Below are 8795 nucleotides of genomic sequence, written 5' to 3' on the forward strand. Positions count from 1 at the left end.
CATCTGTTTTGGTAGTGATGGTAAGCAGTTCTCCCTCCATTCAGCCTCCCAACTTTCCAAGATGGTCTTCCAGTGCCTGCCACACCTGCAGAAGATCTTCACTTCCTATCATTTGTGTTACCTCCACAATGTATGGAATCATATAGCTTTTTCTTTGGTGTTGATAAATTGCACATTACACTGTATTTTCGTTAAACTTTCTGTAACTCCTGGACACGTGGCACCCAGTTCCCAAAAAATAGCAGTATTCATTCATACCAACCAGGAATACAAACACAGGCACCGAGATCACTTTCATGGAGCTCCAAAGGGCTTTAGCAGTCTAAAGAATTTTTTTTTCTTTAAAGAAGTCTCTTACACTCTTATCAGCATGCTGAACAGTGGCATACGGGGAGAGATCTGTCACATATCCCAGCACTCACCTAAATTCACCTGACCAAAGTCATCAAAATAGCAACAAATAAGTTGAGAAAAGGAAGAAAATAATCTAAACATAGAATTACAAAGATTTCTGTTTGCCATCTGTTCTGTTTCTCCAGCACGCTGCTGCACTGAGCAAAACAGACTGTCTTCCTTGCTGCCTAGGAGACTAAAAAGAAACAAAAAAACCTCTGGCTAATGAAGTTTTCTTCATTTCATAAAATCAACATCACAATCGTACCTCCACGTAAAGAGATACTGGAAGATAGGCTCGAACTCATGATTTTAAGGGCACAGAACTGCCTGTACCCAGCCAGAAATGAGCCTTTGAAGAATGCACGCACGCTGAGTCATCACTCTTCCTCCTGTCCCAGCCACCCACCACCTCAGACCACAGAAAGTCAACCCCCCTCCAGTAGTATTTCTTAAGACAAATTATTCACTTTTTCCACTCATTGCCCTGTACCTATGAACCATGAGCATAGCAAAGGTTCATAAGGCAGCAATGCTTCAACAGTTGTCCGTCCTCCTTACCCTTAGAGCTCCTCAACCTGCTAGCTAATTTCAACTCAATCTTGAGAGATGGTAGAGGTCTCAAGGTTATGACGTTCTTGCATGTTGCGTGGAAAAACTGGAGGCTGGATGGAAGAGAGAGATGCAAATTAACAATTTGCAAAAGGCAGTGGCTCACCCACTCCCAGAGGCAGGCAGGCAGCCCTTGCATTACCAGCCGGGGACCCACCGACACTTCCCACTCCCAGCCCACCATGGCAAGTCCTGTGGGTGAAGACAAGGATGACCGGGGGAATATTTATCACACGTCTGTAGAAAAACATGAGCCACCTAACTACTGATGGCTTGTCCTATGTAACCTATGATCACATAGGCTACCTGAATATAAACATCAAGAAAGGTTGTTACGGAACCTTTAACTCTACATTACTTTTGCACATACCTCAAATTTACACCGAACAGAGTTCCCACAAGGCAACATTCACATTTCCTGGTGTTCCAGAGCAATTCAGCCCCAAACAAAGCAGGTATTTCACAGAAAGTGTGATAACCAACAACCTCTCCCATATTAATTTAAATAAGGAAAATCCCACTTCCTCACATTCAAAAGAGGGAGCCCAAAACACCTGTAGTCTTAACAAAACATTCTGCAAAACCGAGTAGACAGAGGAGGGAAGGGGGTTGCTATGGCTATAAAATGGCTCAAGCTTTCACAGCATGTTGCAGGCCTAAAGGTACAAAATCAAGATACATTACCTGTAAAGCTGGTTTCAGCAATAACATTTGTATTTTCCATTCTATCAGAGGGGAGCTCAGCAGGGCAGACGTGATCGGTATCACAACACCAAGCTACAGCACCAGACTTGCTGCTTTTCTCTCCACAACTCCTTACGTACCTGTTCAGCAATGACGTTTGTATTTTCCACGCTGTTTAATTCTATCAGAGGGGAGCTCAGCAGGGCAGACGTGATCGGTATCACAACACCAAGCTACAGCACCAGACTTGCTGCTTTTCTCTCCACAACTCCTTACGTACCTGAATCTCGCATCCTGCATCAATGCCACCATTCCTATGGTGACACCTCCCTCTGACTCTCAATTTGCATTTTAATCATCCCTAAGAGCTCACCTATATTTTGCTATCACCACCTCAATTTTACATGTATTAGCCTGTGTTTTCTCTAAGAGTGCCTGAGATGTCAACAAAAATAAAGTGCAAATTAAGGGTTTGGTTGCTTTGTTTCTAGACTTAATGTTTGACTATTAAGAGCGACCCAGGGTGGGCAGATCCTCTGTAATAAGGATAAACAACCTTTCTGCTGCAGCTCTGCAGGGCAGGAAGGACAGAGCCCCATGGCAAGACAAGAAAGGCAAGACAAGATTCAAGGAATCTGTTGGGAGCACTGCTCTCGATCTCCAATGCTCCTGCAACTCCCTCAGCTAGCCTGGAGGTGCTCACAAACAGACTTCCTTGGCTGAGCATTCAGGAACATCAGGACAATTTCACGATCATCTTAAGGAGATACAGAGTGCAGGTCACAGCAAAACGGCTTGTCCCAGCTTCAGCACTACAACCAGCTGACCCACCAGAGCAGGAAACTCATTGAACTGAAAACCAGCCGAGAGAGAGAAGAAAAACAATGAAAGGATAGAATAGGGAGAGGAAAGGCAGGAGATATTTCAAGTGGATTCACTCTGTATTCTGAACACAAAAGAACAGGCAGAAAAAAAACCCAACCAGGGAAGGAGTGTCTTGGCTTAAATTAATCTTGAAGAAGTCACCTACGGCAATCTGGATATCTTGAACCAAATCAGAAGTCATTCATCTATTTCCTCTCTCTTTCTTTGCAAGGAAAAATAGTCAAAACCCACTAAAAACAATAGCCAGATGACAAGTTTGGACATTTCAAAGTCCTTAAAAAAAAAAAAAAACAAATGAAAAAGAATTTGATATAAAACACAAATGGTGCTGAAATCTCTGAAGTGAAACGGAAGCTGCCTGCCACTTCTCTGATAGCTGTTTCTTTATCATTATCAGCTGGGTTGTTTTGACAGCTTCGCTTCTAAGCTGACTGTAAATCTGTGAATATTTCACAGATGATTGAACTGGAACAATTATCAACAATATCAATCGGGTTGAAGTGTGAAGATTTAGCCAGTAGCCAATAACATACCTGTATATGATTCAAAGTGCTGAAAATCTCTATTTACTTTGCACTGTGTAATTCATTAGGATTTTATAAAGTAATCGTTAACTACCTGACTAAATTAACAACTCGCTTCATGAGTTCAACCCTTCAAGGTACAGCTGCATTTATACAATAACAAAGCAGCTCAAATCTAGGAAAGAACAAGAGCTTTCTGAAAATTAAACCAACAACAGCAAAAATTTTTATAGGGCTGCAGGATTCCTAGGTCTGCATGGGGTGCTGCTTCTTTACACCAGACCGTTAGCTTTAGTCCACATTGCTGTTTAGCCCCTGTCGCGGAAAGAAAGTGATGCTCCTGTCTCACTATAGCCAATACTCGAGAAGAAGCTGACCGAATGTCACCGAGAAAGGAGAAGGGGGTGCCCCGAGACAGCCCTTTGCAGCTCCTCACTTCACAGCCTCTGAAGGATGCCTCCGTTTCAACAGCCTGACCCTACGGGATAACCACAGTTCGCATCCTAAATATGAAACAGAACCAAAGTTGGTATCTTCATCCCTCCCAGTGTTTTTTATTTTCAATTGCTGGGTGCTCAGGCACAGATAGTAAAGAGCACCTCAACCAGAACGTAACCACTGCCAGTATTCACTGCTCAACAAAGCAGCGCACCTGCTAAAAGGTTTGGTGTTTTTAAAAATTACTTTGGAAAAGAGGGAAAGGTTGGAGGCAGGAAACGTGTTGTTATCTTTTTGGGTACTTAGAGCTAATTTGATCATAAGTCTCTTCTTCCAGCATAATTGAGCATCTCTCTCTGATCCTCAGACAACTGCTGCAGGTAGGGAAGTACAATTACTTCTTTATCCAGATTGAAAAAACAACACAGTTTAAGTGATTTGCCAAAGGTAACACACAAAGTTCATGGTGGAGCTATGAACAAAACCTCTGTATCCAAGTATCATCTCTGCATCACATATGAAAATGCTGTGTGCTTCCCTGTTCTAGGACTTGGCAGAAAAAATCCTACCAAGATAAACATTACATTTTAAACTATCCACCTATGACTTTTTAATTTTAAATCTATAATGTCTAAACCCTACTTTTTTAATAAGTGCATGTTTTTGCTGATTTAACTATTTTTTGATCAAAGGACCTAGGGGTTTTTTGGGGTGCTGTCCCATCTGCTGCCTGTATTTTCAGGGCATAGCAGACCAGGTGTCAAGAAGAAAGAACCACATGGAAACCAAGAACTCATCTCAGACCCTACAATGGCCATCATGGTCCAGACAAGAATCCAGCTAGCTCAACATCCCCCCACTCAACTGTGGGTGGGCAGATCCCTTAGGGATGCCCAGAGAGGAATGAGAACAGGGCAAGAATGTTTTCATTCCCTTCCACAGCACATCTTACATGTCTCCTCTTCCAAAGAGCAAAATGGAAGTGCATTTAATGTGTAGGGCAGCTTGCCATCCTTGTCACACTATGATTCTGCTTTATCTCACAACTATCACTGCAAAGATCACATGTATTAAAGACACTCAGCAACTTGGTGTTAGGAGAGTCAATTTTTGCTGGCAAAGGAGGAGGAGTTGTTCCCACTTAGCTTCAGCCTGACCATCAGATGGAGAGGCAGGGCTGAGAAAGTCTCTGTGCCTGTTCACTCGGTTCCTGCTCCGGTTTAGGCCAACGCAGCCCATCCTAAGGCTCGATATACGCGGAGAGCAGTGCTGTTAGGTCAAAGCGAGAGCAATGCATTGGTAGGACACAATGGGCAGGAAGGGCTAAGAAGTCATTAGTCAGTCATTATCACCTGCAGCTTGCTCTCTCCTGCAGCCATCATCCTTGCATTCGATTGCCTGGCATCTTTTTCAGAATCCACTGACCTATGGAAATGGTTAACTTCCTTAACTTACCCAAAAAGCTTCTGAAGCAGATCCAGCAGCATTCAGAGTGCTGAGGCTTTCGTGCTCCCCCGTGTGACACAGGGACGGATGCCCGCAGCGTGCGGGAGGAGGAAGGATGAGCACTCTCACCCTCAGCCAGGTAACTGCTTTGCTCACAGGTGCACAAGTTATGAATCAGAGAACCTGGGAGTCAGAACCCTCATGAATTAAGTGATGAATTAGTGAATTCACACCTTAGACTAGTCTGTACAAAGGGGATTGGTCTCTTGACATGTTCGTTTGTTTTCTTTCCTAATGAGCTCATTAAATAAAGTTTAATTTACAGATTATGTTGACTTGTAAATTTGAGAGATCCAAAAGGACTGTGACACTCTCCTCCCCTCAACCTGGTGTTCCAAGGATGAGGAGAGAGTGAGGAGTTTCCCAGGTTTATAAATAGGCATTTGTCTGTAGGTCCCAAGACAGCATGGTTAACTCTTGTTGCGTTGTGTGTCCTTCACACTGGATTCAAACAACGCTGACAGCTAACATGACTTATGTCACAGGATGAAGCCGGCTCAGTATGTACCTCCAATCACCCTAAAAGGACAGGATTTTTCTTACTGCATATTTATCAGATTTCTGTCTAGCGTAGCTCTGTGTACGTCAAGTAACGAACTCCTGTCCTCTCCCAAAGGAGGGTATTTAATAGCTCAGACCGTTTCACTCTCAGGAAGTCACACGGGATACTCCAAGTTTCCATTTCAGCCTTATCTCTAACAATACAGACAGTTCTTTTCGTTCTTCTGTGCTTCCACCTCTCATGCTTGTTAGATTTATGAAGCCCTGTAGTCACTGCTTAGGCAAGTTACACATATTTGATTCTTCATTTTTTTCCTCATAAATCAATCTCTACAGCTTCTACCCATTTACACTGCTTTCGAGTTCCCTTCAATGACCAATATCTTTATGGTAATAGCAACACTGAAGCCTAATATAGTATTTCAGGTACTGTCATACCAGCACTCTTATTCTCGTGTCCCCTGAATCAATTCCTCTCACACAGGCAACACAAAATTACACTGGTCTTTCCTACCACCCTAGCATATTCACATGGTTTCCTCATCATTAAAACCTTTTTCCAGGAGGGAAAACGTTTGGTGCATTTCCTCCTAGGGAGACAGGGAGGAGCATGACAACGGTATTACATTTGTTTTTTTCCTTCTGTCCAGCAATTTTTTGTCTAGCAGTTACATAGTGCCTAGTAAAATGGAATATCAAGTGACTTCAAGTTTATTACAACAAAAATTACAAAATAAGTACTACGTCGATCCCCCTAAAGCCTGTCACTTGTACCTCGCTCTTCAGCTGCCTTTCAGGTTCTCTCTCAACATCGATGCCATTGGATTTCACTGGGACTTGAGGAATTTAGAGTTATTCATCTCTATTATTAAATGGCTCTATTTTTTCAGCATCAGTGAAACAGCAAGGCCTGGGGAAAAAAAAAAAAATACACCAGCCACTTCAGAACTTCATCTTGTATTCTGCATGTGCAAAACATAAGGGGGATGTAAGCACGGTCTCTCTATTCAGTAGCAGCAGCTGCAGGGTGATGTTGGCAGCTGTGTTAAGACCCAGCAGGCATTGCCGTGCTGCCCCTGCTCTGCCCCTCCCATGGGACACGGATTCTAGGTCTCTGCAGGAGCATTAAGGACTTGAGTCCAGAGAGAGAAACCAGGGTGAGGATGAAGGGGACTGTGAGGGAGGATGACACCAAATGAAGCCAGTATAGTCACGACCATGCCTGCAGAAGTGATTTACGGTAAGGAGAGAGGCCTTGTGTAATTGCTGCGCCCGCTGATAGGACACAAACACAAATTACCATCAGGGACTGCTGGCTTGAAAACTCCTTCCTTTACAAACAGCAGGCTAGAGAGAGTTAAGATTCGCTGCTCAACTTGCAGCTGACAAACAGCAAAATCTGACCCCATCAAACCACTAAATTCCATCCACTTTAACAGCCCCCTATTACAGCCAGCACCTGCCCAGATACTCGCAGAAGCGAACTGAGAGGCAGAAATCTCCCTTGCGCCGTGCTACACCAACTTCACAGCTCAAGCAGAAACTTTGTTTTCCAGTGACTCTCAACAAATACTCAATATATTCTAGTTTCTTTTTTTTAAAGGAACCGGACATTAATTGTCCTTGCTCAAGAACCAGAACTCTTTACAGCCGTTTCCCAGGAGAACTATGATCTATGCATGGTTTATTACCTTTTACACCAATATTTGAAGAAAAATAAGACTCTAAGAGCAGTCTGTTTCTGGTCAATATTTAACTACTAGAATCATGCCAACATACTTCTCAGCGTGATTCTCCTTAACTTTACTTCAGCACCATGCTTTCATCTTCCCCTATGCTCTGAAGCTGATAGCATATTATATTTAGCAACGTAAGCGTACTCTTCCAGGACGTGAACGGATCCTACTAATAGGTTACAACAGCATTTAATCTAAGATGAACTTCAGTCACTCCTCTTATCTGCTCAGATAAGGAATCACCTGAATGTTCAGTCCACACTTGTTGCTTTATGAGCTTCAACTTCACAGATTAGAAAAACTTGCTCTTTTCTCAACGATTAGCAGAGGCGGAGAACGATTCTTAGCCTCTAAAATTATTTGGAGGAGACAGAGGGGCGGCATTTCACAGCTATGAATCAAATGTTTTCCAGCTGGGTATAGACCAGGGAGGGGAAGGACAGACATGGAAAAAGTCATCAGCCAATTCCAGGCCCCAGCAGCTACAGAGAAAGGTCCGTAGTAATTGTTGAGCAGCCCCAATTTACTGCACCCTTCTGAGGATGCAAGAGGAGTCCTGGGCACTGTCTGTTCCAGACACAGGGCGAGCACCCACAGCCCCACCCAGCAAGGAGCACAGCACCTCAGCATCTCCTTCCCCGGGCAGTATGAAGGAGGGAGCGGTTGGATTTACAACTATCACTTCTCTCTCTTCTCTTCCACTTCCCTTATGTCTTGAGCCTGTTAAAATTATACTTACGGTATCCAGCATGTTCGGATTTCCCTAGGAAAAAGAGCCAACTGAATCCTCTAAAGCTCTGCTCCTCCTGTCAGCACTCAAAGCTGAAAGGGGATCAGGCAGAAAAGAACAGGCACTACCTAAAAATCCCAAGAGCTGGAGTTACATGGTCCCAATCTGTAAATGTAACTGCTAAGAAAATCAAGTACATTCATATTGATTAAAATGTTACAAAGGCATCAAATCCAAAGGGCCAATCTGAAGTGCAGTTCTAGACACATGCGTGGGTCTAAGCAGCACTGCAATTTCTTTTTATGTCTTTCAGATGCCACTGCAAAGATAGGACAAAGCAGCTTTCATTCACATCTCTGATTTGCAGCAAAAGCCTCTAGTTAGACCGTTTTCAGCAGAAGAAATGTTTTTTTAATGAGAATTTAGAACATCACTCATTTCTGTATCCCCAGCTCAACTGTCACCAGCACCATTAGAAGAGGAATGCCAGGGCCGCACTCCCAAATACACCTTCAGATCCACAGCAAGCAGCAGATCTCATTATTACACCAGCTGTTTCACTTCTGTATTCCACTAAGAACGCAGGACTCACCCTGCAGGCATTTTATTAGTATGGGTTAAATTTACTTCAGCATTAGTAGCAACAAACCAGAAGATTAAGTTGCTTTGGCAGCGGGTGAGAAAAACCAGCTTCCAGTTTGACCTCTGTCCTTCCTACAAAGGAGAGATCAGCATCCCATGGTGCTGGTCCAAAAAGATGTGCTATGAAGACCATGCTGGCAGGCT

Source organism: Cariama cristata, unplaced genomic scaffold (genome assembly GCF_000690535.1).
Source record: "Cariama cristata isolate BGI_N322 unplaced genomic scaffold, ASM69053v1 scaffold20183, whole genome shotgun sequence".
Lineage (NCBI taxonomy): Eukaryota > Metazoa > Chordata > Aves > Cariamiformes > Cariamidae > Cariama > Cariama cristata.